Consider the following 27,665-nt stretch of genomic DNA (forward strand, 5'->3'; position numbering starts at 1 on the left):
TTTAACATTAATAGCCACATGTGGCTCGTGGTTACTGCATGGGACAATGAAGCTCCACAGCATCAACCACACTTTGCTGCAAGAGTAGTTTACTACCTCAGTTTGTTACATGGTGTCCTGAAGACCAAAAAAAATCATGGAATTTTACAGAGTATACTGGTATACATGCCAAAAGCCTTATAAAACAGGATTACTTTTGCCTACAGTTTGGATTTTGACCACTTTAGAGACAAAATGCTTGCAAACCCTTATAGACTGATTGGGTTGGAAAAAGAGAAGTCACTGAAGAGCATCTAGCTCAATCCCTTCCCTCCATAGATGAGAAACAAGCTTGCCATTCACCTTGCTCCTCAGGTGAGCACCTGACAGAGCTCTCTAGAGAGTCCAATGCCATTCCATTCTTATTCCCAAAGTTTCTGACAACTTTCCTGGTTGTTCTTTACCTCTAGTTATCCCAGGGCAAAAGTCACACTAGGAAGAAGAATCTAGAACTATCACCACCACCATCATTAACTAGTCTTCTCCTTAACCATTTTACAAGGGCCACAGATCAGAGGTAAAGTGCAGGACAGAGCTAAGGGAGCCCTGGGCCCAGGTTCATTAAAGCCCTTGAAGACCCTCCATCTTCATGTGTCCAGCCACCTATTTGGAAAGCCTTCAAATTCAGATGTTCAAATAAACATTTGTTTTTCTTTCATATTAGCTGAAAGCAGTGTTATCTGTTTAAATTTGAGGCCTCTATGCAAAATTGGTTTCCAGAGGAATCTTTTTCCTTTTGCTATTTGCTAAATGGATCCCTGGAGAGAAGGAATCCCCATTAGTGTGGGGTTCCAAAATAGAAGATTTTTTAAATTATGAAGAGACATACTTTTCTTGTAAAAAGAAAAATATATTTGTTTTCTGTCTTTTTAAAACTGGTTAATAAGTAAAATGAAAATGCTTTTATTAGTTTTTACCACAAGTTTTTATTAGTGTTATTTGGAGCTCTTTGGTCATCCTATTTGTTAAAGAGACAAGTCTGTGATAGGTAACCACTCATTCATCAAATTCTTATCAAGCACCTTCTTCCAGTCATTACTCGGGGCACAACATTATCTTACAGGGGAGACAGCATTCATCCGTTCAATATTTATTGAGTCCCTACTAGACAGACAAAGTCCCTATCTTCATAAAACCTACAATCCAGTAATGGGAGGCTTATGATAATCATGTGCACAAAACAGCAAGATCCCTTCAGATAGTCCAAGTCCCATAAAGAATATAAAAGCAGGGTGAAGGATGGCGGTGGCATGGAGATATGCTACTTTAGGGTGGTTCGGAAAGTCTGCTGTGGGAAGATGACATTTGCACCAGGGCCTTAAGGTTGTGAAAGAAGCAAATGAGGCACAAGGACAGATGTGCCAAGGCTCTGAGATGAGAAGAGGCACAGCATGCTTTAGAGACAGAGGCTGGTGAGGCTGGAATGAGGTGAACAAGTAGGAAGTGGCAGAGGAAAGGCCTGAGCCAGGGGCAGGTTCAGATCATGCAGGTATACACAGGCCACAGTTAAAGGTGTGAATGCTGTTCTTGGTACAAAGGAAAGATGCTTGGGTGTGGAGAAGTTATGTGTGAGAGGTTTATAAATATAAATGGCTACAATCATGGATAAAATATTTACAGCACAGGAAGAATGAGCGCAAAACAGGCTATTACGAAGTATTATAGGAGCTACATTAATAAAGAAATCTGCAGTACAGGAAGAGGGGGTCAGAAAAGACAAGGCCTCTTGAAGCAATGGCATTCCAAGCCATAACAGCAGACGCAAAGATGAGGAAGTATGAAATGGCATATGGGAGGAAATCACATGAGCTCAGTCTGGAGGGGGTAGGTCTGAGTCACACAAAGTCGGGCCTTAGAAACCAGCCCTTGGAATTGAATATATATTGTAGATCACTTATTCTCAACTTTGGTTCTTAAAAAAATACTAGTACCCAGGACCTATGCCAGGCCCGTTAGATCAAAACTTCTAAGGGTGAGAGGGCAAGCACTGGTATATTAAAGCTAAGTGATGCTAATGCATGACCAGAGTTGATAACCACCCTTTAAGGTCAGGGGCACTGCAGGGTTTCAAGTAAGCAGGAACAACCATTTATTTTAAAATTTAAAAATGTGGTTTTCTTGAGATTACATTTTATAATACAGTATTTTAAAGTATAAAACGTTCAGGAAATGATGATAAATTAATTATCTGCATTTGCATTGAAAAGTTTTAAACATTATTACAAATAGAGCTATAACTTTCCATTCCTCCTAAACTTTGGCCTCTCAGTTGTGACAGATTTAGAAACTCCAAACAGAAGAAACCATCAGCAATACAGAGTTGCTAAATTTTAGAGCCAGAAAAGTGCCCCAGAAAGTCCCCCCACCCATTTTACAGATATAAAGAGAGAAATGCAAAGAGATACCATGACAAAGACTAGGTCAGCAGCCAAGGCAGAGGAGGAACCCAAGCTCCTTCCTCCACACCATGCTGCTTCCTATTTATTACTCAAGTAAGAAACACTGTCCAATTTCTGGACTTCGCATTTTTCACAATATGATGCAGATAGTGAAAAATCACTTAATTTCAGAAGATCAATATAAAAGAGGAAAATAATGAAGGATAAAGTCCAAACAAATCAAATATAGCTTTTGGCACATGGAACTTTATTTTTCAGGTTATCCGACCTCCGTTCATGACCTCGCTAGTGACTGCTGCTTCTGATACTTTGATATTTCCATACGTTTCTTTTGTTCCACAAAAGACAAGTTTTCTACAGGTCAGAAATTCTTGTTAAGGTATGTATTTCAAGATGTAGATTCACACCAGCGTCCAGAAATGAAAGAGCTGGAAGCAAAAGACCCAGAAGCCAAGGTCCACTCCAATGCCACAGGAGATATTTGCATAGAAGAACCTCCAGCTTGATCCTAGAATCAAACACCTGAGGGCTTTTGGGGTCTGTATTTGGAAATACCATTCCAACAATGAAGGTTTGAAATACACTGCTTATTTTAAAGCTATGCCAGGCAAATGCAGAGCAGTGCCATCTGCATTTATACTGCCATCTTTGAAACCATCCAAGATTCATAAAGCAGCAAAGGCCCAAAATGTGGCTTTTCTCCATTACTTGATGCAGTCTTTAATTTTACTTTGCTCTGGACAAGTTGGAGGAAGCACATTGGAGATTTTAAATACCAGATAAATTTATCTGAAACAGAGGTAATGGATGTCTCAGCCAAGGTCACTGTCCAATGTGGATGCAGCAACAGCTATAAAAACTGACCCTGTACATTTAAGTGTGTGAGTTCTGCAAAATCCAAAAGACAGTGCTTCCTGTGGCTCAGCATGACCACAGAATAGGTTGTATTTAAACAGGCTGTCAGCTACAAAAGCTGAAGACAGTCCCCAGCGGGGGCAGATAACTGCAACTGAGTAAACAGAAACAGTGATTTGGCCAATGCTTGGTCATGGAAAGGTAGAAGCAAATCCTCAGGCATCAAAAAATCAGATGACACACAAGCAAGATTATATAAAGGGAAGCTTGAGAGGAAAAGACAGAGCTTAGAAGGTGACCCAGAACAAGCCTATATATCAGAAATATGAGGTCAATATGCTCAAGGCCCTCTAGGCCAGCGGTGGTTGCTTCTGACTTTAGAGGTACCAAGTTTATCAGGACAACCATCAGGATTCTCCAGCCAGAAATTGTGTTTCAGGTTCTTCTCAGAGTACACTCAGAACTCAACCATGGTTTGGAATAAGGATAAGGGTCCCCAGACATGGCTTGTCTTTCCAAGCTGTGAAACTACATTTTGCAGTCCTTTAAGATACTCGGATATTCCTCTTTCTTGAATAACTTTAGTTTTGTCTTAATTTCCCAAAAGAACAACATTACTCGACCCTATCCAGTTTTTCTACAGTCTTACAATGTCTATGAGATTTATTCTTTCAATTCCTGAGTCAAGGTCCAAGTATAGATCAGTACTCTATTGTATTATTTATTCATTTCTTTTTCTACTTCTATATTGTTTCTTCTTCTTTAGAATTGCAGATCCAATTCTAAAAACTATTATGTGTTTTAGAACCTACTTTGCTCTCATAGCTATTTTCTGAAGTGTATCTAGCTTGTAAATATCCACAAAGAATCTCCAAAGCTGGTCATGGTGGTTCACACCTGTAATTCCAGCTACTTGGGAGGATCACAAACTTGAGATCAGTGGGCAACTTAGTGAGCCCCTTCCTCAAAATAAAATTTAGAAAGGACTGGGGATATAGCTCAGAGGTAGAGTGCTTGCCTACCATGCTTAATCCTCAGTACTGCAAAAAATAAAAGAGGAGAATTTCAACAAAAAATATATTTTTGTGTCACCAACAGATTTAGGTTATAGAAATGCATGCCCTAACGCAGCATTAGATGAGGACATTTTTCTCTTGAGATGTTTTTACATTACTGCAAGATGATTTTTCAAAACAAATACTTTACCCACTTCCTATCTGTGAAACTTTATATACTCCACACATGGTGGTTCCATTCTACTTTTAATACTTCTGGAAACAAACAAAAAACAACAAAAAAAAAAAGCTGGCTCAAATATCATTATCACAAAAGCTATGGTTCCTTCACACTGTATGAATGGCCAAGCATCTGTTGGCAAGTCCTGCGGCAACTACCTGCCCTTCATGGGTGCTTCCATTTTCTGTTCAACCTCCTCACAAGAGGTTTGCCAAGAGTATCTTCGAGTCCTGGGGTATGAGCCCCAGCTCAGTGAAACTTTCTGACCAAGGTACATTTTTAGGCACTCATATCAGCATGCTGCAGAATTGAATGCTCTTTTTTTTCTTTTCCTCCTTAATCATTCTCATCTTCCAGTGTCATGTGATCAATGAAGAAAGTGTAGTGAGTACAGCTAAGTGAACTGTGGGTAGTTTGCATTTGTTCCCTCTGTGGTCCTGTGAGGATACTGCAGCTTCAGAAACAACAGTCTCAAGGAGTGAGTGCTACACACGGCTACTGGTGTCATCTTTGCCACGAACCTCCCTTCACTCAGCAGGCACTGCCCACGCAGGAAGATGCATTCCATCTTCTTGTCTCCTTTAGATATGCCTGTATCATTAGATGGTATGTGGAACTCATGTTTGTTCTTCACCCTCGAATAACCTACAGTCAGGAGGGCTTCCCTTTGCATGAAGGAAGTTCCATTTTGCTAAGGAGAAAAAGGAAAAACTAAAGTTAGTGCCTCTACATTCTAGACAGTCTTCTCTGTTGTAGATAAATCTGATGATAAGCCCCATCCAGAGGGCACTAAGCATTATTTCCACTCTGAAGGCCTCACCTCAGGACTAAAAGTTGGTGTTCAACTTTGCCTCAGAGCAAGGATTCATGATAATTCAGATATGATTTAAACATATGATGGAAATGTAGCATTGGAGCTAAAACAGATATAGTATTCAGAGTCCAGATAGATTTAAACTCTTACCTTTCAGTGAGGAGATATCGCTTTTTTTCTTTGTGAATCTCAAGTTGAAAGGCCACAAGGAGCTGAGTTCCAAGTTCCTTCTGACTCCCACACCTTCACACTGGCTCTTACTCCTGCCTCTCCTGACCACTCAAGGCCATGAGCTTCTTGTCTGATAATCTCCACAGACTCCAGGAGTGCCCACTCCACCCAGACTTTTAAGGCCTACTTAGAAGGACTGGAATTTGTCCTCCAACCTGTGGAGCAAAATTCAACAAGAAGCAGCCCACAAAGAAGGTGCTGAATTTTCCTTGCCCCCAAACCCTTCTTAGTAACCTAGCAGCCTGTTGGAAACACAAGCAGCCATCACATTTAAGAGCTGTGCCTGTCTCTGGGTGGGACTCAACATCACCTGGCACCATGGGCCATTCTACATTAAAGGTGTTCTGTATCATTTCTAGGGATGATTTGGAAGAGGCACAATACATGTCCCAATATTTGAACATCAAAGCTTAAACACTTTATTTGGGGTCTATGAAATCTGTGAGACTATTTTTTCAGATTCCACATATGAGATCCTGCAGGATTTCTCTTTCTGTGCCTGGTTAATTTATACCTGTGGTTCTGATCTTCAAAAGCATCTTGGAGCTAGAGAAAGAAGAAAATTGGGAGGTGATCCTATGAGCCTTTGATGTGAATGCCCATAGGCTCAGAGGATTAAATGATCTGGGAGATGTTCATATGGTTCTCACTTTAGGAGCAGATCTTGGCCAGAGGATAGGGTCTATGGACACAGAATGTTTTTGGTGACATGCACAAGGACCATGAGATGTATATTTCCTTTTATTTTTTTTATTTTTTGGTGTTTTTTTTTAAATTTGTTCTACTTACTTGTACACAACAGCAGAATACATTTCAATTCATTGTACATAAATGGAGCACGACATTTCAATTCTCTGGTTTTACACGGTGTAGAGATGCACCATTCATGTAATCACACATGTACCTAGGATAATGATGTGAGACATATATTTCTGTGCCATGAGAATCTGTTTCTACCCTGACCTACTGGGATAAAGAGCAAATTGGGAATGAAAGGGAAGAGAGAAAGAAGAAAGGGTAGTGCTGAGGATGGAGAATAAGTTTGAGGACAGAGGTAGAACTAGCAAAGTCATTTCAGATCATTTGTTATTGAGTATAGTTGATAGTTCATTTCTATTTCAATTATTATGATCTAATTTACCCCCTCAAGGGAATTTCTAGAGACATCCAAAAGCAATAACAACAATGTATTGTGTTGAGCCCCAGTAAACAGGGCTGATTCCTCACAATAACTGCAAATATGAGCATTCACCACAAAGTGTTAATAACCGCTCTGTAACACCTGGAGTGTCAAATTTACATGAATAACAGTTTATCCAGTATTTGTATTACTTTTCTGCAGGAGCTGGGGGAAGAATGCTTGAAGTGTTTTGTTGTTGTTTGTTTGTTTGTTTAATGTGGGAAGATACAGACATTAAAACTTGCCTTTTTAGCTACTTTTAAGTATATAAGTTGGTGGCACTGAGTGCACTCACTCTGTTGTGCAATCATCACCCCATCCATCTGCATAATACCTCTATCCTCCCACCCTGAAACCTGCATTACATCTCACAATGTATGAGCCTCCCCAAACCCCAAGGGTAGGACTCCATCTAGATTCCTGTTCAGTCCTGGAGAGAACTACAACATACAATATTATATAGCATTTTGAGGTTTATAAAATGTTTTTCACAATAGTCACATCAACCCTGAAAGCCTCCATAAAAGGGAAATAATACCAAAAACCAGAGAAAGGATGGACTTGCTCACACAGAACAGGTGACCGTGGATAGAACCAGCTTGGTTCCCACTGTGCATCCACTATGCCTGGGCACCTCTGACACTGTGAAGAGAAAAAAGTTTTTGGAGTGCCTATAAAGGCCAAGCTATCTCCTGTCCTGCCCTCTATGTAATGGGCTTTTGTTGTTGTTATTGTTGTTGTTCTAAGAATTGAACTCAGGGGTGCTTTATCACATTCCCAGCCTGTATTTTTTTATTTTGAGGTGGGGGTCTCAATCAGTTGTCTAGGGCCTTGATAAATTGCTGAAGCTGGCCTCAAAATATGATCCTCCTACCTCAGACTTCCAAGTAGCTGAAATTACAGGCATGCACCACCATGCCCAGCTCTTATGGACTTCTAGCTGAAAGACAGAGCTTCTTGGTGTCCCAGAAAAAGAAGGCAGTTTTCTTACATAGCTCTCACTGCAAAAACCAGCTTAGGACATTTACCATTTCCCCTTCTCCTCTCCCTCTTCCACCCTACCCACATTCCGTGCACCTTTTCACACAAACCACCATAGTACACCCCATTACCCTCCTCTTGCATGTACTTCCTCTATACCTGGTGATTATTCTAACCAGATTTCTTCTGCATAAAAATGTAAGCACTCAATAGACCCCATCTAGTGTGATTTCTTCTTCCTGCACATAATAGTGAAGGCTCTGCCCATGGCTTTCCATTAAGGTCATGATGCCCCAAGTATCTGATAGGTCACCTCCACCTAAGGGACGAGGTGCTTTCAAGAGTGGATTTGCCCCTATGTAGTTCTTGTCATAATTCCATCATGAATAACAAGTTTAAATTTCTTACCACAATTAGAAACTCAGTGCTGGTCCTAGTACTGAAAACAGAGACACACAGTCATCTAAGCATTTTGTTTCCCTGGAATTTTTAATATATACAGTGAACCCCACTGCATTGGTTTCCCAGGGCTGCCATACAAGTTACCACAAAATGTGTGATTCAAAACAACAGAAATTTATTATTCCACAATTCAGGATATAAGTTCAAAATCAAGGTGCCCACAAGGCCATGCCTTCTCTGAAGACTACAAGAAAGATTCTTTCTTTGCCTTTCCTGACTTCTGGTGTTTCCTGGAAATCTTTGGCCTTCCTTAGCTTGAAGCTACATCACTCAGGTATGCTTCTGTCTTCTTCTCTGTGCATTCTCTGCTCTTCTTATAAAGATGCTAATCACTGAATTTCAGGGCCACACTCATCTAGCATGAGTTTATTTCATTAACTATTATCTGCAAAGGCCCTATTCCCAAGCAAGGTCCCATTCTGAGGTCCCAGGTAGACATGAACATTCAAGGAACATTTATTAAGCCCAGTACACTCACCTTCCATCTCCAAGGTATGTCAAATTCAGTTCCTTGTTTTCCATGGTTTTTGTTTGTTTTTGCCTCTAACACCTGCTTCATCCATCTCAATTCTGCTTTTGAACACATTCATCTGGAGACCTTTCTAGACACCTGCTTCCACCCCCCCATTAAACTCCTCTGGATCTCACTTTAAAATGGGTGCCTGAGCACAGGTCAAAAGGGAAATAATGCTAAATTGTCCAGAGAGACTTCATTGTTTCAAGAATCTATCTCTCCCCCTCCACCCCCGTACTGTATGCTCATCTCACATTCAGCACTGGGCTGGAGGTTACAGAGGTCCCTGCCCTCAAGGGGCTTCACAGAGATGGGCTATTGCACACCTAGTGGAGGGAGAAGGCAAAATGTGGCTAAATGAGTTTAGAAAGCTCAGAAGAAAAAAAGAGTTACATAAGCCAGTGGCCAGGGAAGTATGGCATGAGCCAGGTATTCAAGGATTGTCCAGATTTCAGCCGGTGGAAACAAGTTGAAACAACACAAGAGAAAACCTGGGGAAAGGTGTGGGATATTCAGAGCTCTGTGAGGAGGCCCCATCTGACTAGTGGAATTTGCTGAAGTTGTATAGGCAATTGTTTGCAGATATACACCTGATCTTGTAGGGCCTTCAGTCCAGGCAAAGATAACCCATTAAAGGTTTCTAAGCACTTGGTGAGTTAGACTAAGTGGTGTTCAGGGAAGCTAGATCTGGTTGTGTGTGCATGACAGGCAGGGGGGAAGGGGGTTGGCAGGGAAGCCTTGGCTGGGAGCCCAGTTAAGAAGACAGGCTCTAGGGCCAGTTTTATTTCTCCACTATCTTGCCTTGTGAAAGCCAAGTGAATCCCCATCCATTGCCATAACCTTCCTCAGACTCTGCAATCAATACAGCTGTCCTGACATGGCTGGGGTGGGGGCATACTGGCTGGCCTCCAAGCCCTCCCTTCCCATTAACATGATGAGTTGCAGAGGGCATGTCAGGGAGAGCTTTCAGAGAATTCCAGGAATGGAGATCCCCTTTGCATAAAAATCCCCCAACAGGCAGAAGGGAGCTCAGGAGTGCTTTGCAGATCAACCCATGAATGCCTCTTGGGAACAAGGCCTGTCCAGGGAGAACAGAATCACGCTCTCGGTTCAGATCCAGCTTCTTTCCACAGCTATAGTAGCTTAGGACCGGTGCTGGCAGCCCAGAGATAATGAAGAGACCCTCTGCTCAGCTCTGCTTTATATAGCGTCTACCAGACAACTGGCTATTGTCTCCCTGTGAAACGGGGCACTTCCTGGGAGGGGTGGGCTGTCTCTCCTATAATGCTCCCATCTGGCTTCTTCCAGTCATGAGACACAAGCCCAATGGAGGCTATAATGTACACTCATCTTCTCTACAAACATCCATGAGAAGACCTTAAGGAGCAGCAGCAGAGTGGAGGTCACATAAAGGGGGCAGATCAGTTTCTGAAGTCCACCAGGTACATCTCCTCACAAGGGAGCCCGAGCAGAAAGGGAGCTCCCAAGAAACTGAAGAATGACTGAATTCCATGTCTCCTCCTTAGAAGGACTTTGTGCACTGTCACCAGCCCAGATCCACAGCCCCCGTGGTCTGCTACACAGTGCAGGGGAAGAGCTGATGTGAGATTTCCTGAATGGGTTAAAGCAAAGAGGAGAAAGGCACACTCTCCACTCTTTCCCGGTTGCTCTGGAAACTCAAGCTTTGTAGAGACAGACAGTATCCAGGACAGCAGTCCACAAGGAAAATGACCTACTCCAGGATGTTTTCCTCTCGGTAGTGATCAATGTAATTTGAAAGACATAACAACTTCTGCCGCCTCTATTTCAGAAGGGGGTGCAAACAGATGATCTATTTGGACTAAAATTAAACTCCCTCTGTGTGTAACTTCTTAATGGTATTTATATATCGAATCTGACTCACACTTCTAATATGGAAAGGTTTTATTAACATAACTACTTATCCCAGCCCACTCCCACTGGGACTCATGGCTCTAGCCCAAAGGACATTTTGACTATTTCCATGTTACCCTAAATTCTGGCACTGATTAATGTTTCATGACAAGCACATTCACAGATTCTATGAAAAACTCCTGATTGTCTCCGGGTAACAACTATGAAGCAGAACTGGAGGTAAGAGGTAGCCTTGTCTAGGCAGGCTGGGGGTCTGGACACCCAGGACCTGACCCCAGCACCGTCTATGTGATCCAGTCACAGTTCTCCTCGGGGCCTCAGGTTCCTGTCCATAGAAAAATACTGCTGGCCCAGCACAGTCCTTCGTTCTCTTCCAGCTCTGACTTCCCGTGATTGTAAAAGATGTTTAAAAATATCTTCAGGGAGAGAGATCTCACAATATTATTTAGTCATGAGAAGATTGAACTAATGATATCTAATATCTCTGTGTTCTGAAAGTCTGTGATTCTGTTATACACAATGGTTTTTAAACGTGCATCAATTAATTAAAAATTAAATAAAAAATGAAAACAAACAAAACGGTAGTCTTTTAAAAAAAATGTGTATTTAAAAGAATAGAAGCTAAAGAGCCTGAACTAAAATCTCTAGCTGTTCAACATATACTTAGCAGTAGCAGTAGTAGCAGAAATATTTTAGGTTCTTTAACTTCCCACACAAATGAGTGGACAAGATCAAAGTAATGTAACTTCTGGGCTGGCAAAGACTTGTAGTAACTAGGACACTTTCCTGATTGAAATGAAATGTGACAAATGTTAGTACATCACACGGTAACCCTAACTTCGTATCTGTTATATTTTTGTCATTAAGCAGGAGGGAGAACCCAGGACCCCAATATATGAAAAAGATTTCCTCCTGACGGAACTGACAGGGGCACTGCTCTGACCCAAGCTTGACAGCAGACCCTGAAGCAACAGAGAAGATCTCAAGGTGTGGAAGAGCATGGGTAGGGTAACCAGAGCGTCCACCAGTGCCCAGTTTGTGTATGTTGCTATGCAAAATCTGCCATCTGGGTTGGCTTCCCCGTGGTTAATAGGACATGGACTATCTCAAGTCACATGGATATATGAAGTGGGGCATGATGCACAGACAAGGCAGGCGAGATGCTTGAAATAGCAGAGAACAGGGATGGGCAAGAGTTGAGGTCAGATGATCAAGTGTTGGTAAGGTTTCTGTCAGTCCCCAAGTTTAACTAGAGACTATCATTTGACACTGACACAGGTAAGCTAATTCCCTTGAGGAAGTTCTTGAGTACTGGTATACAGAAGGTACTCAAGTGTACTTTTTGAACAAATGGAAACTTAGAAAGAGGCTATTACTCCAATGAGGTTTGCTTAATGAATGATGTTTCCCAGTGATGGCAGCTCAGACTTTCAGGTTAGGGCCAGGAGAGAGGAGCAGAGGTAGAAGGCAACTCTCCAAATGGTGCCTGGACCAGATCCCTATGTTTCCTAGGAGGGAGAAGTATGCTCCATCTACCACCGTGAGTATAGAGAAGAGGAATATTATCTTGATGGATTGGGGCTTTGCCAGAGAGTTGAGGTCCCTCCATGGTTTAAACTGGATGGGACCCTTGGGAAAGGGGTGCTCATTCATCTGAGGAAACCCTCCTTAGCTTAGGCGCTCCCAGCCCTACCTCCTTTAGAATCTCCAAAACCTAAAAGATTTCAGGCTGCTAGAAGCAGCTGGACACCAACAAAAATCCCTCCACAGAGTAATTAAGATAAGCAAGAAATTAAATGCTCTGGGTGTCTAATTCCTAAGTACTCCTATCAGGCAGATGTGATGAACCCCAAGAAATGGGCATGAACCAAGCCTGTTTGCAGAGAATGCTTACCTTGCGGTGAGGAGAACTGGCATTAGACAAAGTAACAACCATATTCAATTGGCTCTTGTGAGAAGTTGTATTAAATTGAAAGTAGGTATTGTATTCCTTTAAATTCCACTTCTTATGATATATCCATCTTCTAACAGAGAGGACAGTTAACTGCCTGGTTTGTTAACTATGTGTTCATATCGTGATTCTATTACAGTCATTTTACTTGGAGAAGTCTATAGGTCAATGGATTTCATATCTGGAAACTTCCTAGACCTCTGATCCTGCTCTGGCCTATCTTGGTCCTCCCTGCCTGTCCCCAGAGACTAGCTACTTATTTAGTAAATCAAACTCAAAGTAATATGAAATTACTCCATGGCATCTCCAAATTTTAATGCAGGAAACAGACCCACACATACAGTCACCTGTATGGCTAAATAGGAAGAAAAAGAGTTTCTCCCTCACCCTACACAAAAAGCACTTCAAAATGGATTACTGATCTAATGTAAAAAGTAAAGCAATAAAGCTATCAAATACAAAAACAACAGGGTAAACAAAGTTTTCTTAAACAGAACACAAAGAGCACTAACTATTAAAGGAAAAAATTGATAAATTTGGTTAACATTAAAAATAATAGCCAACAATAGAAAGAGATATTATTTCCCTATGTACATGTATGATTACACTAGTGGAGTGACCCTGAACCATGTATAACAAGAGGAATGAGAAGTTGTGCTCCATTTGTGTACTACACGTCAAAATGCATTCTACTGTAAAATTATTCAGTTAATTAATTTAAAACAATTAATAGCCAGATGTGGTGGTGCATGCCTATAATCATAGCAGCTTGGGAAGCTGAGGCAAAAGGATCACAATTTCAAGGCAAGCCTCAGCAACTTAGTGAGCCCGTAAGCAACTTAGTGAGACCCTATCTCAAAATAAAAAAATAAAAAGGGGATGTGGCTCAGTGGTTAAGCAACCCTGAGTTCAATCTCAGTACTAAGAATAAATAAATAAAACATTAATAGGACATTATTAAAAACTAATAGAACATTATTCTACACAAATACATAAATATGCCAAGAAGAGTGTAAAGAGGCAAGCAAAAGACTGGAAACAATATTCAAAATACGTATAATCCACAAAAGACTCATATCCAGAATTCATGAAGAATTCCTACAACTCAACCAGGAAAAGGAAGACAATTTAATAGCAAAAAGGAGGCAAAAAAGATTCACATTATGAAAAAGAATATCCAAGTGACCAATAAACATATCAACCTCATTAGTTATCAGGGAAATGCAAAAAACAAACAAATAAACATAATTTGACACTATTGTCACCTAGCAGATGCTATCATCTAGCAAAAACTAAAATGAAGAAAAAAAATGATATCAAGTATTGTCAACGACATGAAACAAAAGGAAGTCTCCTATCAGCTGGTGGAGATATAAATCATTACAACCACTTGGGAATATATTTGAAAGTATTCACTGGTAACTGGCAGCATTTATTTGTAATTCCTCTTAAGTATACAATGCATGAAACTAAGTATATGTTCATCATTAGAGGTATACAAGAGTGGCCACAGCAACTCTATTCCTAAGAGCCCCACAACAAGATACCTTTACAGTAAAATGGATAAATAAGTTGGGTTATACTTATATAGTAGAATATTACACAGCAATGAAAATTACATACAATTGCTACACATAACATGGATTAATCTCACAGACAAAATGTTGAACAAAAGAAGACAGACATAAAACAGGATATAAGCATTTCATCAGAATAAAGTTTTAAATCAGGCAAACTCACCTGTGGTGTTCAAAGTCACTACAGAATGATTCTTAAGAAAGTAGTGAATGGAAGGAACAATGTCCTGGGGTGCAGGTAATATCCCCTTTCTTTATTTGTGAGTTGACTGTCATGTGTGTTTAGTGTGTGAAAATTCCTCAAACTGTACACTTAGGATTTATGTACTTTCTTTATGTAAGTTATACTTCAGTAAAAAGTTTGTAATGAGAAAATATACACACAAAAGCAAATTTAAAGAACAAAGTCTATGTGGAGGCTTATAAAAACCGGAGCTGGTAGAGCACTTGCCTAGCATGCAAGAGGCACTGGGTTCGATTCTCAGCATCGCATTGCATATAAATAAATAAATAAATAGATAGATAGATAGATAGATAGATAGATAAAGATCCATTGACAACTAAAAAAATATATATCTAACATCAATGTTTATAGGAGCACAATTCACAATAGCTAAACTGTGGAACCAACCTAGATGCCCTTCAATAGATGAATGGATTTTAAAAATGTGGCATATATATACAATAGAATATTACTCAGCAATAAAAGAGAATAAAATCATGGCATTTGAAGGTAAATGGATGGAGTTAGAGAAGATAATGCTAAGTGAAGTTAGCCAATCCCAAAGAAAACAAATGTCAAATGTTTTCTTTGATATAAGGAGGCTGATTCATAGTGGGATAGGGAGCAGGAGAGTAGGAGGAATAGACGAACTCTAGATAGGGCAGAGGAGTTGGAGGGAAGGGAGGGGGCATGGGGTTATTAATGATGGTGGAATGTGATGATCATTATTATCCAAAGTACAGGTATGAATTCACAAATTGGTGTGAATATACTGTGTATACAGCCAGAGATATGAAAAATTGTGCTCTCTCTATATATAATAAGAATTGTAATGCATTCTGCTATCATATATAAATAAAAAAGAAAAGAAAAAAGAAAACCACCGCATATAAATAAGTAAATAAATAAAGGTCCATTGACAACTAAAAAAAATATAAAAAAAGAAAAAGAAAACCACCTTGCAAATCCAAACCTTTTAAATGATAGCAAAATTGATAGCTTCTAATTGCCCAGAATATTCTTCTCTAAAATAAAATTTTGACCTTTTTATTCATTTAGAATATATACCTCACTTTCAGAAAAGAATTTGAAGCCATAGTCTTTTTAATGAACACACACATTAGAGGCTTTTTAGTTTTCACTGGAAGCTTTTAGAACATCAAAATTGTTCAATTTTGCTTGGTTTTTTACTCTTTTTCCCCATGTTAACGTATGAATTTTTAATACCATTATTCTTGGCTAACACCCTGTAATGAAGATTAACAACCTTAATATTTATAAAACCAGCAAAGAAATTAGGCTGAGCAGAACACAGTCCCCCCAGTCAGGAACTGCGGAAAGCCTCAGCCAATGGCTGTGGTTGAGGCACAATGGTGGAGTGCTCACTGGAAAGGGAAGATTGGGAGCAATTATCTCAATGATCCAAGCCAAGAAACACAGCCATGCTATTCAGGAAAAAGAGGGGACACTGAGACCAAGTCTGCTTCTAGTGAAAAGGAGCCTGGCTGGCCAGCTTTTTCAGACGTGTGTGCTGGCTTTCAGCCCCTGGAAGGCTTTTCCAGGGGCGGGATCATTCTCTTCCATGCCTCATAGCTTACAGTTTCCTAGATACTAATATCAGCTGAGTCTCATGCTAAGCCCAAAAGGATAATAGAGAAGGTTACTATTATTATTTTGGTGATGAAAGAGCTGAGGCTCAGACAATTAAAAGACTCCTTAAAGCCACACAGCCAGTAAGTCACACAAGGACAGATATATTGGGCCCAGTACTCTGTCCTCTGTGCCATAGGGTCTCCTGGCTTCTCTCCAAACCACTGATCGAGAATGAGAACACAATCTTAAGACTTAAAGAAAAATAGACATTATCATTATTATTATTATTATTAGATAGTGGGCAGCAGACCACTTAGAAACTGTGCCATAGTCCAAGGACAGTGGTCTACCTTTAGAATCATGCATCATGGAGGCACTTGGTGGGGGTTGCGGATATTGTAGGAGACAGGATTGGGGATGATCAGTTGTTGAGTGGAGCAATGGTTTGAATGCCCCGATCTGACTACTACAGAAAGGTCATCAGTGGCAAAGGTGGAAACACCTACCATCAGAACAGGCTTTCCTACAGACAGGAAACTGACACCTTGAGACACAGAAGATACTGTGCTGAAAGCCACTCATGAACACAGTAGGCTTGGGTTCTGTTAGAGATGGTTCACCATGTTGCCCACACTAAATGCCACAATGAGCACAGGCACTGCAATCCAGCAGACCTGGCTCTGAACCCCTTCTATGTTTCCCTTGATATGTGCCTCTGAACAAGTTACTTCTCCGCTCTAAGCATCAATTTCCTTGGCCATAAAATAGCAATGATAATACCTACCCATCAGAATCAATGTGAAAATTAGTAAAATAATATATAAAGCTCCTGGCATATAGCAGACAATAACTAAATTTTAGCCCTATCTCTATTCCCCAAATTAAAAGGAGGGGAGAGGGTTCTTTTTGTGAGCTTTTTAAAATACATGACATGAATAGTTTGTGTCTTCCTTGCCAACTAGAATGAAATAGAAACATAAATCATTTAAATTCATACCTTATAGGATAATCATATATGAATACATCATAACCTCAGATGACCTAATTTAAGAACTTCTCCCTATTTTTCCTCCTTTTTCACCTGGAATTAATCTGATTAAGTCAATCCATGTTTCACTTCCTGAAATAGAAATTGCAATAAGTTCTTTAATTTAAATAATTGATTAATATAACAAAAAGTGTCATCTATAGTCAAAATCCACACCCACAATTTTCTCTAGGACCAGTGTTGCCAAAAGCTGCCTGAAATAAAAGACAAGTGTCTGACTTTACAGTTAACTCCAGGTATTCCCCTGGACAGACTCCACATATTATACAGAAAAGCTAAGAGAAGGGGTTTTATATCTGGTTTCTATCACTTTTTTAAAAAGTAAATGCAGTCTCAGAGATCTACAGGTATTCTTCCATGAGAATGTTCTGCTATTGCCTATAACTCTATGAACACCATAGTCTGGTCCATCTTCCCATTTGTCCTATTTCTGTCCATGGCTGCATGTGCTTAGAATTTCAGAAATAAGAAACTGGAAAAGACTTCCATTTACTGACCACGTGCTTCCAGATAGAGGGGATAACTCCCACACACATACACACACACTCAGTGGTTCTTCCATGCACCTGGCTGGGCTGCTGCCCTTGTGTCCTTCCCCCATTCACCAACCTGAGCTCTGCCCTAGAGCTTTAGGAAACAGATAAATCTCATCCATCTTCACTCTTGATGCCCAACAATGTGGAAGGCAGCCATTATGTTTGTACACATATTTTATGCTTTGAATCAAACACTTATTGATAACCAACTATGTGTCTCATGCTGCTTTAGGTGCTAAGACAGGACTATCTATACAAGACTCTCTCACTAGTCCCTTAGAACTTCTAGATATAACCTGACCACCTGTTCCTCCTCCACATAGGTCATTAATGCTCTTCTTAAAATGTGATATCCAGAATATGGGAGCAACAATAAATGGGTGAGTCTGCGTTATATCTGCAGTGTCAATTTCTTAGTTTTGACACTATATTATAGTTGTGCTAGATGTTGACAGCAGGGGATGCTGGGTGAAGTGCACACAGGACCCCCCACCACCAACACCACCAACAAGTTTTTTTGGAACTTTCTACAAATCTGTAATTCTTTCAAAATTAAAAATAAAATAAAATAGATGGATGAGATGCTATTGATGAGAATTTCTGACAGGACAGCTCAACATCTAATGAAAGGACTGAACTAGGATGAGTCTATCCGTTCAAATGCTCAAAATAAGCAAGGGAAAACTGAAAGCTCAAACTCTGCCAATACCTCAGAGCAAACTTCTTCCTGGAAGCACAACATGGAGCTCCATGAATAGGAATCCATCTGCAGAGCCTATCCTTCATTCCAATTCTGGAAGGTCCAGATAGGTGGAGCCTTTTGCCTGTTACCTACCCAACCCCGCCACTACCTGCGGAGGCTGCACGGCAGGAAGAGGAAACCCCAGCAAGCTCTAGAATCCAACACATCTGCTTCTAAAATGCAGGCCTACTACTCACTAGCTGTGATAGCCTGGGCATATAATTTGCCCTCTTTAAGCCCCTGCAAAATGCAGATGACAACAGGCACTATTATTACAATACTATAAGAGAAAAATGAAATTTAAAAATTATATAAAGCATGCTGGGAGAGCTCCAGCATCCACCAAAATGTTTGTGGCCTTCGACCCTTGTGTATGAATAAGGTCTAGGTTTCCAGGACACACTGTTACTCCCTGCCTAGTATTAGACAGATTGTCTCTCCTTTTCCCACCTTCTCTCCAGACTGCCAGGACATCTCTGATTTCCAAGTACCCCAGTCCAATTCTTCTCAAACAATCTGCAGCAAATAACTAGTTTGTTTTTCTGCTTTTTTTTAAATTGAAATTTTTCATAGACTAATACTTGAGGGAAAATAAAAAATACATTACTAGAGAAGTACAATTTTTAAAATAAAATATAAACTCTAATTTTTAAAATTTTTAGATGCAACAGACTTAAAATTACTCTGGCAAATTGTTGTGAAATTTCTAAATGCATCCTTTCCATTTCAGTCCTCCTCATTACTGACTGGTAACAAACAGTTGGAAGATTCATGCAATGGACCACACTATAAAAATGATGCTCAGTACCTCCTTTCTCCAAGCTCCTAACAACCTGATAGTCAGTAAAACCTTAACAACCAAGTACTTAAGGTCACCTTTTTTTTTTTTTTCTTATTGATTGTAATTCTTCACTAGACTACATGCTGAGTTCTAGGATCATGTTCAGTGTACCTAGCACAGGACCAGATGCTTCATGGGGGCTTAATTCCTTGCTGATAATCTAAGTATTTAAACAGGCATGTTATTTACTTTCACCTTTTCAAGACTTAGACAACTTGATCTCACATTTGTAAAAATCTGCCTGAGCATCCCTCCTTGTTTGGTGACCCTTCTCCTTCTGTGTCTTTTTCACTAACTACTTCATCTCCATGTAACTGAAATACAGAAGATAATAGTCATTGTTTTCCTTCTACTGATGGAAAATATAGGACAAACTGCAGAAAGTTCCATTCATCAGAAAAGTTGGCTTCTGGCTCACCAGATACACATTCAAGGAAATGGAGTGCTTCTATTAATTTACTTCCTGGGGATACTGTTAGTCTCATCTCTGTCCCTCTAATGCTGGGCACATGATAGCTGCTCAATAGCACCTGTGTGAAGTGGGCATAGAGTGCCAGCTATGTCATAGTGACTATAAGTCACATCTTTGGTCACGTCACTCAGAAAGTAAGGGCAGCTACGTTCAGAATGGGGCAATAAGTGGCACTGTCAAATAAAGGAGTTGCAGGGATAACTTAGACAAGTGGTTGTCTACCCTGGATGAACAAAAGAATTACTTGGGGAACTTTAAAAAAAAATACTCATGCCTGTACCTCAAATCCAGAAGTTTTGTTGTTTTTTTTTTTTTTTAAATGTAATCAGTCTGGGGTGAAGCCCAGGTGTCAATATCTTTCATGTTTCATAGATAATTCCAAAGTATAGCCAGGATGAGAAACCACTGATCTAAGAGACCCTCTCCACCATACTGGTACTTAGCAGAGTTCCTTAAATCTCTATTGAGTAGATAAACGGGTGGAAGAAGCCTATGCAAATGTCAAGATGGTCTTCACTCCTGTCTAATCAGACCTCTCACCTCCAGCTGCTGTGCATCTTCTCCCAAGAGCCCGTCTTAAGCTCTAGCCAGCAAGCAGCCCCCTTCCATCCTCTTGCCCATAACAGGAGGGCTTTCTTCTCTCCCAGAACACTGGTCCCTAGGAAAGCACTAACTTAGCTCATCCTCACCTTCCTCAGGCAAGAAATTATTGGGCTTTCTTGAATACACACCCAGAGGGCCCCACAAATCCCATAGGCCTCAACTCACACAGGATGGAGACACTTTATCTCATCTATTTTGTGTTTATTTGATGGTTGCTCTTCAATTGTTTTTCGGGTAGTCCATGAGTCAAGGATGCTATCTCAGACTGCAGACTTCCAGAGGACAGAGGCCTCAGCACACCACATACGACGTGACTGGTTTGTGAAAAGTCTGGTAAATGAATGTTGTGTGGGTAATGCTGAAGGAAACAGGGACAGAGAAGGCAAAGAAGGGGTGGACATGAGGAGAAGGTGACATTCAGGCCTAGAAGAGATGCCGGCTGCCCAATGCAGCCAGGTACAGGTGACACACAGGATTGGGCAGTATCCACAACTTGGTCCCAAGGGGCTGGAAAGGCTTAGCTGAGCTCCTATTTGCTGTCAGGAATATGTGCTTGGGGCTGCCATGGCTTCTGACCTTTGGCTGCTCCCTTGGCAGCTGCTGCTATTTTTAGCTGCCCAGCGCCCTGCCCCTCTCCAGCTTTTTTCCATGACCCCTAGGAGCAGCTGAACTTGTCATTCTCCCTCAGCACCCTGGACTTCCCACTCCTTGAGGCACATACTGAGTGCATTTGGGATGCTATGCTGGGATGTTTGGAAGGAGATGAACACAGGGTAGCTGGACAGTCAGTTGTGAATTCTGATGCTTATTTTTATAAGCCAGAAAAAAGGAAATACATTAGGTCCAGGGAAAGAACTCCCAGAACGGACCCTTCTCAGGTCTCTCCTTCCTGACCATCTAATAGCTTCTAATTGTTCAGATGAGTCTGTTCTACAATAGAAAATTGCTTTTTTATTTCTTTAGGATATATGTCCTACTTTAAAAAAAAAATTGGAAGCTATGGTCTTACTTATCGAAAAGTACACATTAGAGCTTTTTTAGTCTTCACTGGAAGGTTTTAGATATCAAAATTGCTACGATTCTCTTGGTTTACCTTTATTTTGTTTTCCTGGTCTACCTGTATATTGATGTTCTCCCATCACTAGCATTAATAGGAATTTTCTGGGATATTTCTATCTTCCCACTTAAAGGGGAAAAGGAAACACATAATTTGGGTACCTTAGTTTCCTGGCAGTCTGGAAGGTTTTACTTGTAGTTTTCCTCCTGAAATTCTTACAACCCATGAGCTAAGTTAAGGGACCATCCAGGATCACATAGCTTATAGGCAGCAGAGCTGGGATTCAAACCTGGCTTCTGACTTCAAAGCTCAGAGGTTCATCTTTCCCTGGAAATAAGCCTCATACTCCTACCACCAAAGGAGTAACCTGCCCAGCCTTTTAGACTATGATCTTTCCAAGGCAGCAATTGTGAATCCAGGTTAGACTGGAACTTCCCAAGGAACTCTACAGACTGTGTGGATTGCGTGAACTACCAGAAAGAAAAGAACACGTTCCCTCAACAACCATGTAGCCTTGAGATGTAAAAAAAGATGTGTCCTTTGATACCAGAGGTCCAAGAAGGACCTCGACTCAGGACAAGTGGTGTGTCCTTGGCATTCATGACAGAAAATAATTATAGCATGCACCTATCAGAGACCAAGGTTTATTTAGGAAAGCAGAAACAGACTCAAGGGAGAATGTGGGCTATCTCAAGAATGAGAAACTTTGGGGATAATGCAAGGAATACACTTTGAAGGGAGAATGCAGGCCATCTCCAGAGAGAGAGGCCACAACCCCTTCACATGGAGTGTTAATTGAGGGACAGTAGCTAGGGGTTGACCTAGAGGTGGAATCGGCAGTTACACAATTTTGTGCCAGTTTTTCCATGCTTTCACATTGCCTTCATGTTTCTTTTGCAGGCAAGGTCATGGGTCAAGGGTGCTGGCTAAGAACATGGGTTGGGTTGCTCACTAATGCTTGTTTTGTATTTCAAAGGTTCATGGGCATTTCCTGCATTCCAATGGCTCCTGGGGCTTCTCTTTTGAGATTCAGTCTGTCTTTTTCTGTGTTCTTAAATTTCTCTCTCACTCTTGGTACATCAGTTTCATAGGTGGCTGGGGAAAGGGAGGTGGGAGGCAACCAGCCCACAGACATGAGTTATAGACCATCCCAGAGTCTGTAATAACATTTCCCATTCCCAGAAGCACCTCTCAACTGTCGAGATTCCAAGAAAATGATTGATTCATTCATTCATTCATCATCTAATTGACATTTCATTGTATACCTACTATGTGTTTAGTACTGAGACTTATACTAGGCACTGATGATAGAAAAGCAAACAAAGGATTCTGTTTTTGTCCTTATAAAGCCAGCTGCTATGGGGGAACAATGTGGGGTTCAGAAGCATCTGTGTGGTAATGGAACCTCCTGATATACTACCTTAAATTTAGAGCTGAGGCATTTTTGTGGGAGTAAGACAAGAAGAAGGAGGAGTAAAGGAAACCAAATTCGTTGCTATGCAACCATGATGATTTATTCTTAGCCAGAGCAGGGAGAGCAGCATGGTGCAGGGAGTGGGTGGGGGGTGGAGACGGAAATGGGGGAGCCCGGAGGAGGACAGAGTGGGAGGCAAAGTGGTGCACAGCAGCAGCAAGGCTACACACACAGGCCTCACCCCATGGGGCCCTCACAAATGGATGCTCCACAGCATTGTGCTCTCCAGAGGCAGCAAGAATATTGTGGGAACAGCCCCAGGAACTGCTGAAAAACCCTTGCTCTGGGGTCTGAAATTAACCTTCAGGTATTATAACCATACCTGTACTGAATACCAAAAAGGGACAAAGAATAGCATAAAGACTGGACATAATAGTCCACCAGGGGAGGAGGACTCACACACATAGACACAGCTGACCACCAAATACCTCTTAAGCATCTCATCCATGTTCATTCAGCATCCTGCAGGATGCCAGGGAGTGGTGACAGTCCCCTCTCCCTTTGGAGGAGCACATGTGTTGGTGGTCTGAAGGGGACAGCCTGGGCACTGACAAATGCCTGCCTGAGACCCAAGTCTCCCTGTGAGACAGGGCTCAGCACCTGCCCACTCTGGAAAGCCCGTGGCAAGTTGTTCCACATTTCTGGACCTCAGATCCCTAAATTGGGAGAACTACACTAAGCAAAACTTCCAGTTCCCACGTGTGATATCCTTGGCATTACACCTGCTGTGAGTTTTCAGTGAGGACAGAGTTGAATATCAAGTGGAAGAAACGCATGGAAGAGGGAGGGTTGAAAATAAGGTACGATGTGGGACACGTAATGAGACTAATATTTGCTGTATCTTTACCTAGTGATAAAGAATAGATTCCCAATTTTCAGAGTTCAAAAAGTCAAGCCTCAGGAAGGCTAAGTAACTTGCTCAAAGTCACACAGCAAGACTAAAATTCAAACCCAATGCCACCTGGCTCAGATATTGTACTTTCCACAGGCCTACACTGGTTCTGTGAGGTGGAGAGACTGGGAGGGTAAAGGGAGTATAAGGAGATTAGAGTAAGCAGATGGGGGCTAGATAGCCAGGACTAACAAAAGAGGGGGAAGTTCCTGGGGTGCGGACTGGCTGTGACCCAAAGGAGGGCGTGATAAGTAAAAAGAATGAGAACCAGGCCCCAGCACTAACTCACACCCTTTATGGTGCTAAGCACTACAGAAAAGACAAAGGTAAACAAAACAGTCCTTGCTCTGAACTAATTTGCAACCAGGGAGATAAAATGTGAAAATTAATTATTAAAATTAAATCTATCAACAACTAAAAAATATATATGAAAATAAATAAATCATAGTACAGTTTAAATAGGTAAATGGTTGCTTTGGAATGTAGTGGCCACAAGGGATTCTGTAGAAGAAGGGAATTGGATCTGGGCTTACAGGATTTGGGTAGAGGACAGGCAGGGAGGAACAAAGAGAGGTGAGGACATTTGGGGAAGGAAAAAATCTCATCTAGAATAGAAAACGCAGAAATATGCCCTGTGGAAGACAACTTATGGAGAACAAAGAGCTGATGAGAAACAGTGTAGGAAAGCTGGGTTGGGCAGGAGTAGAGAGCCCTGGTTGATGGGTGAGGTCTCTGATCTTTAGCCAGAGGTTATGAAAATCCACTGACTGAGTTGAGCCAAGGAGAGAGATGGTTAAAAAGGGTTGAAATAAAGGAAATCAGCAGTACTCAGGGAATAACAAGCAAGTGTAGGGTGAGGACAATCTGAACTAGGGGATGCCCCAGGGATGGTGAGGACAGCCTGGTTCCTGGGTACAATAAGGACAAAAACAGACAAGTCCGGGTGCCTGGGGAGCTGGAGAAGGCCCAAATTAACCCGAGCCTCAAACCAAGAGAGTGATGATGCCACACTCAGAACTGCAGAGGCCCAGGAGGAAAAATGGAGGAGAAGGTAGTCATGAGGTATATTAGCTCTATTTTAAGGTTCTCTAGACCTCTAAATGAAATGACCATGAATCACAAGCTCAAGATCAAGAACCAAAGCTGGAGGAAGAGAAGACAGGGTCACCATCCTGTCTTCCGCTTTTCTTCAAACCCCTGGAAAAGGTAGGACAGCTTGGGAACTATATGTCCCTGTGAAAGAAGTCACAAGGAAGATGGAAACAGAATCCCAGAAACAACGCTGATCCATTCCCATCAATAGAGTGAGTGGGGCGTTCAGACAGTTAAACCTGGAAGATCTGCATCCCCTGCCCTCTCCAGACAACAGTTTTTCTGCACTCTAGGTCATCCACCTTCACCAGGGACAGAAATCACAGGGGACCTGACCCAGCATCTTGGTACAGAGGATAGGGGTAAGATTCTGGAGCCAGAAAGACCTGGGCAGAAATATGAGTATGAGCGAACTACCCACCTTTCCCAATAACAAATAAGGGTCAAATATCTGGTCAGTGCAGGCCTAAGGACAGCCTCAGTTAGTGTTACTTACCTCCTGCCCCACCCAGAGAAGGATTTTCCATTACTATTCAGTTCTCACTGACAGAGTTGCTCCATCAACATCTACTCAGAAGGCCAGTTATACTCTCTGGGGTAGTGCAAAAAATAAGGACATTTCCCCTTCCATTTGTTAAATGTTGATCATGTTTCCCCTGAAGCTGGGTTTGGGGCACCTTGAACTGAATTCACTCCTCAAGTTAAGGACTGACAAGAATAGAAAATAGCTCTTCTGTAAATGCTGCCTATGGCCCCCAAATATCACCTCTACTTGTCTGTTAGTGGCAGCTATAATTATACTATCAGAGATTTACCTCTTTAGTTTAACATGTTTCTTTTAAATTATAAATTACTTTATGAGAAATTACTTATGGAGCTCTTACCAATCCTGAGTACAAGAGTACATAATAATTTATCAGCTGCATGCAAAAGTAAGGGTTTTAATTCTCTAGAGAAAGAGGTGGAGGGCATTTTGGAGCCAGTTTCACTGGCTCTGTTTGGGTAGGCTACTGAAGTTAAGAGACCAGAGGGGCAAAGGAACCTAGAAAAGCAAGTTTCTCAACTTCACCAGGGATCAGCTCTGCTCACCAGACAAAAGGGGTTACAGAAGAGATAACCCTGCTATGTGGAATGACCATGTGAAAATGTGGGACATTTGGGGAACAATGTGGAACTTGGAGCAGAGGGGGGGCATCTGCAGAGAGCACTGCAAAGTACCACAGAAAAGCTGTTCCAATCTCCCATGGAGACAAAATAAGAGAGATCCAGATGCACCAGGAGAGACTGAGTCAGAAACCAGGAAGCACTTCCAGACGATGCAGAAACTTACCCGGTTGACTATCTAGACTTTCCTCCTGCCTCCACAGTCTCCTGAAAATTTTCCTTCAAAGATGACCATGATCTCTCAATCTCTAAACTGCAGTGTTGGACCTTACCCCCCATCCTTGGCTCCAATGCCCTCACTCCCTCAAAACCCCACATGGGGGAAGCCCCAGGTACCCTGGCTTCCCTACTATGTCACTGACCCCTCTTGCCCTTCTCTTCACTGTGCTCTAAGGCTCTGCCTCTCTCCTCTCTGTCCCTAACAAGGAAAAGGGCCCACTGTCCTGTGGTCCTCAGCAAGCAAGGGGGCGTGGTTCAGAAGAGTCTCTGCCACACAGAGCAGACGCATAATGAATTGCAGATGAAATAAAGAAAGCTAATGCATTCATCTGCTGGCCCCAGTGTGACTCAAGAGGATCACACCACAGGAAGCCACAAAAAGCACTGTGCTTCATTCTGTTTCTGAAGGAGCTTCACTTACTCCATGCATAAGCCCTGACTCTGACACACGCACCCGCTCAGCATGTTTTCTCCAAAGAACAACTCAAAGGGAGTATTGCCAACCTCTGAGTTCCTCTGCCTCCTCATTAAGCGGCTCTTTCATATCCAAGGAGTATGGTTCTCACAAAGAAAAAGGGATAGGAAGTGGGCACCATGGATGGTACCTGAGAAGAGGGAGCGCTCTTCTCAGCCACAAAGCTGCCCCAACCTTCTTCCACAGGCCCTCCTGCATCCCCCAGACTCCCCTTCCTTGCACTCTTACAGCTGCCTTTGCAAGGGACTCTTTCTGTATCTGCACTAGAGGGTCCATGACAGACATACATATGAACAACATCAGAGAATACCATAGTCCCAAACTCTGGGCTCCCTCTTGTTGACATCTTTCCTTTCCCTGAGAGAAGTGCCAGCAGGTGAATACCATGCTCTCCCCAGTGAGCAGGATGCCCTCTGAGGAACTAAGCCAAGACTAGGAGTCACAGGTTCAGACCCCAACTCTTCCTCCCTTGACCCACCACCTCCCATCAGCATTGAAGAAAAATACTGCCCACACAGATATGCCAGTTCATGCTGGTGGCTGAGTGGCACATGAGAAGAGCCAAAGGCCTCAGGAACCTCACAGAAGGGGGAGATGAGAATGCAAAAGGAAGGTCAGAGGGAAAGGCGACAGAGGAGGGAAAGAACCTGAAGGAATCCTTTCAGACCTCAGTAACTATCTCATATCCGGCCCCACTCATCCTTTTAATCTTTGGCCTGACACTAGTCGTTGATTGAGATTCACCTTTTGATCTGCTTCTCTATCTCTGTCCATTGAGTGTGAAATGCTGAGATATATCAGATATCCTGAGCACCAGGACCCATGCAAGAAAGTTGCCAGGGCAACAGAATGCTCTTCTTGGCACAAATATTCATAGGTGATTCCACTGATAGAGCAGGAAGCTCAGACAACCTCCCCTCCTCCTCCTAGAGTCAGATCTGGCTGACATCACACTTGGAGAGCCATGAATGGTTTTGACAGGGGGAGTGGAAAAGACCAGCAAAGTTGCTGTCTTCAAGGTGAACCAGCAGAGAGAGAGGATTTTGCAGTTCTGATTAAATGTTTAGCTTCCACCAAGCCCAGCGGTGGGGGTGGGAGCACA

General features: G+C 41.9%; 1 protein-coding gene and 2 long non-coding RNA genes across 20 annotated transcripts in view; 1 reads left to right on the forward strand and 2 right to left on the reverse strand.

Moving 5' to 3' along the window:
• Kalrn (kalirin RhoGEF kinase) overlaps positions 1 to 27,665 on the reverse strand; it is a 577,550-nt gene that overhangs the window by 515,160 nt on the left and 34,725 nt on the right. The gene's annotated exons all lie outside the window — the stretch shown is intronic.
• Positions 2,112 to 13,294, reverse strand: LOC107143234. Its single transcript, XR_001503673.2, has 2 exons — positions 5,494 to 13,294; positions 2,112 to 5,220 (listed from the first exon to the last, which is right to left on the reverse strand). It is a non-coding gene; the product is annotated as an uncharacterized LOC107143234 (long non-coding RNA).
• LOC125613539 lies at positions 10,363 to 26,838 on the forward strand. Its single transcript, XR_007344074.1, has 3 exons — positions 10,363 to 10,374; positions 22,379 to 22,384; positions 26,708 to 26,838. It is a non-coding gene; the product is annotated as an uncharacterized LOC125613539 (long non-coding RNA).

The sequence above is a fragment of the Marmota marmota genome, unplaced genomic scaffold (genome assembly GCF_001458135.2).
Source record: "Marmota marmota marmota unplaced genomic scaffold, marMar, whole genome shotgun sequence".
NCBI classification, from domain to species: Eukaryota; Metazoa; Chordata; class Mammalia; order Rodentia; family Sciuridae; genus Marmota; species Marmota marmota.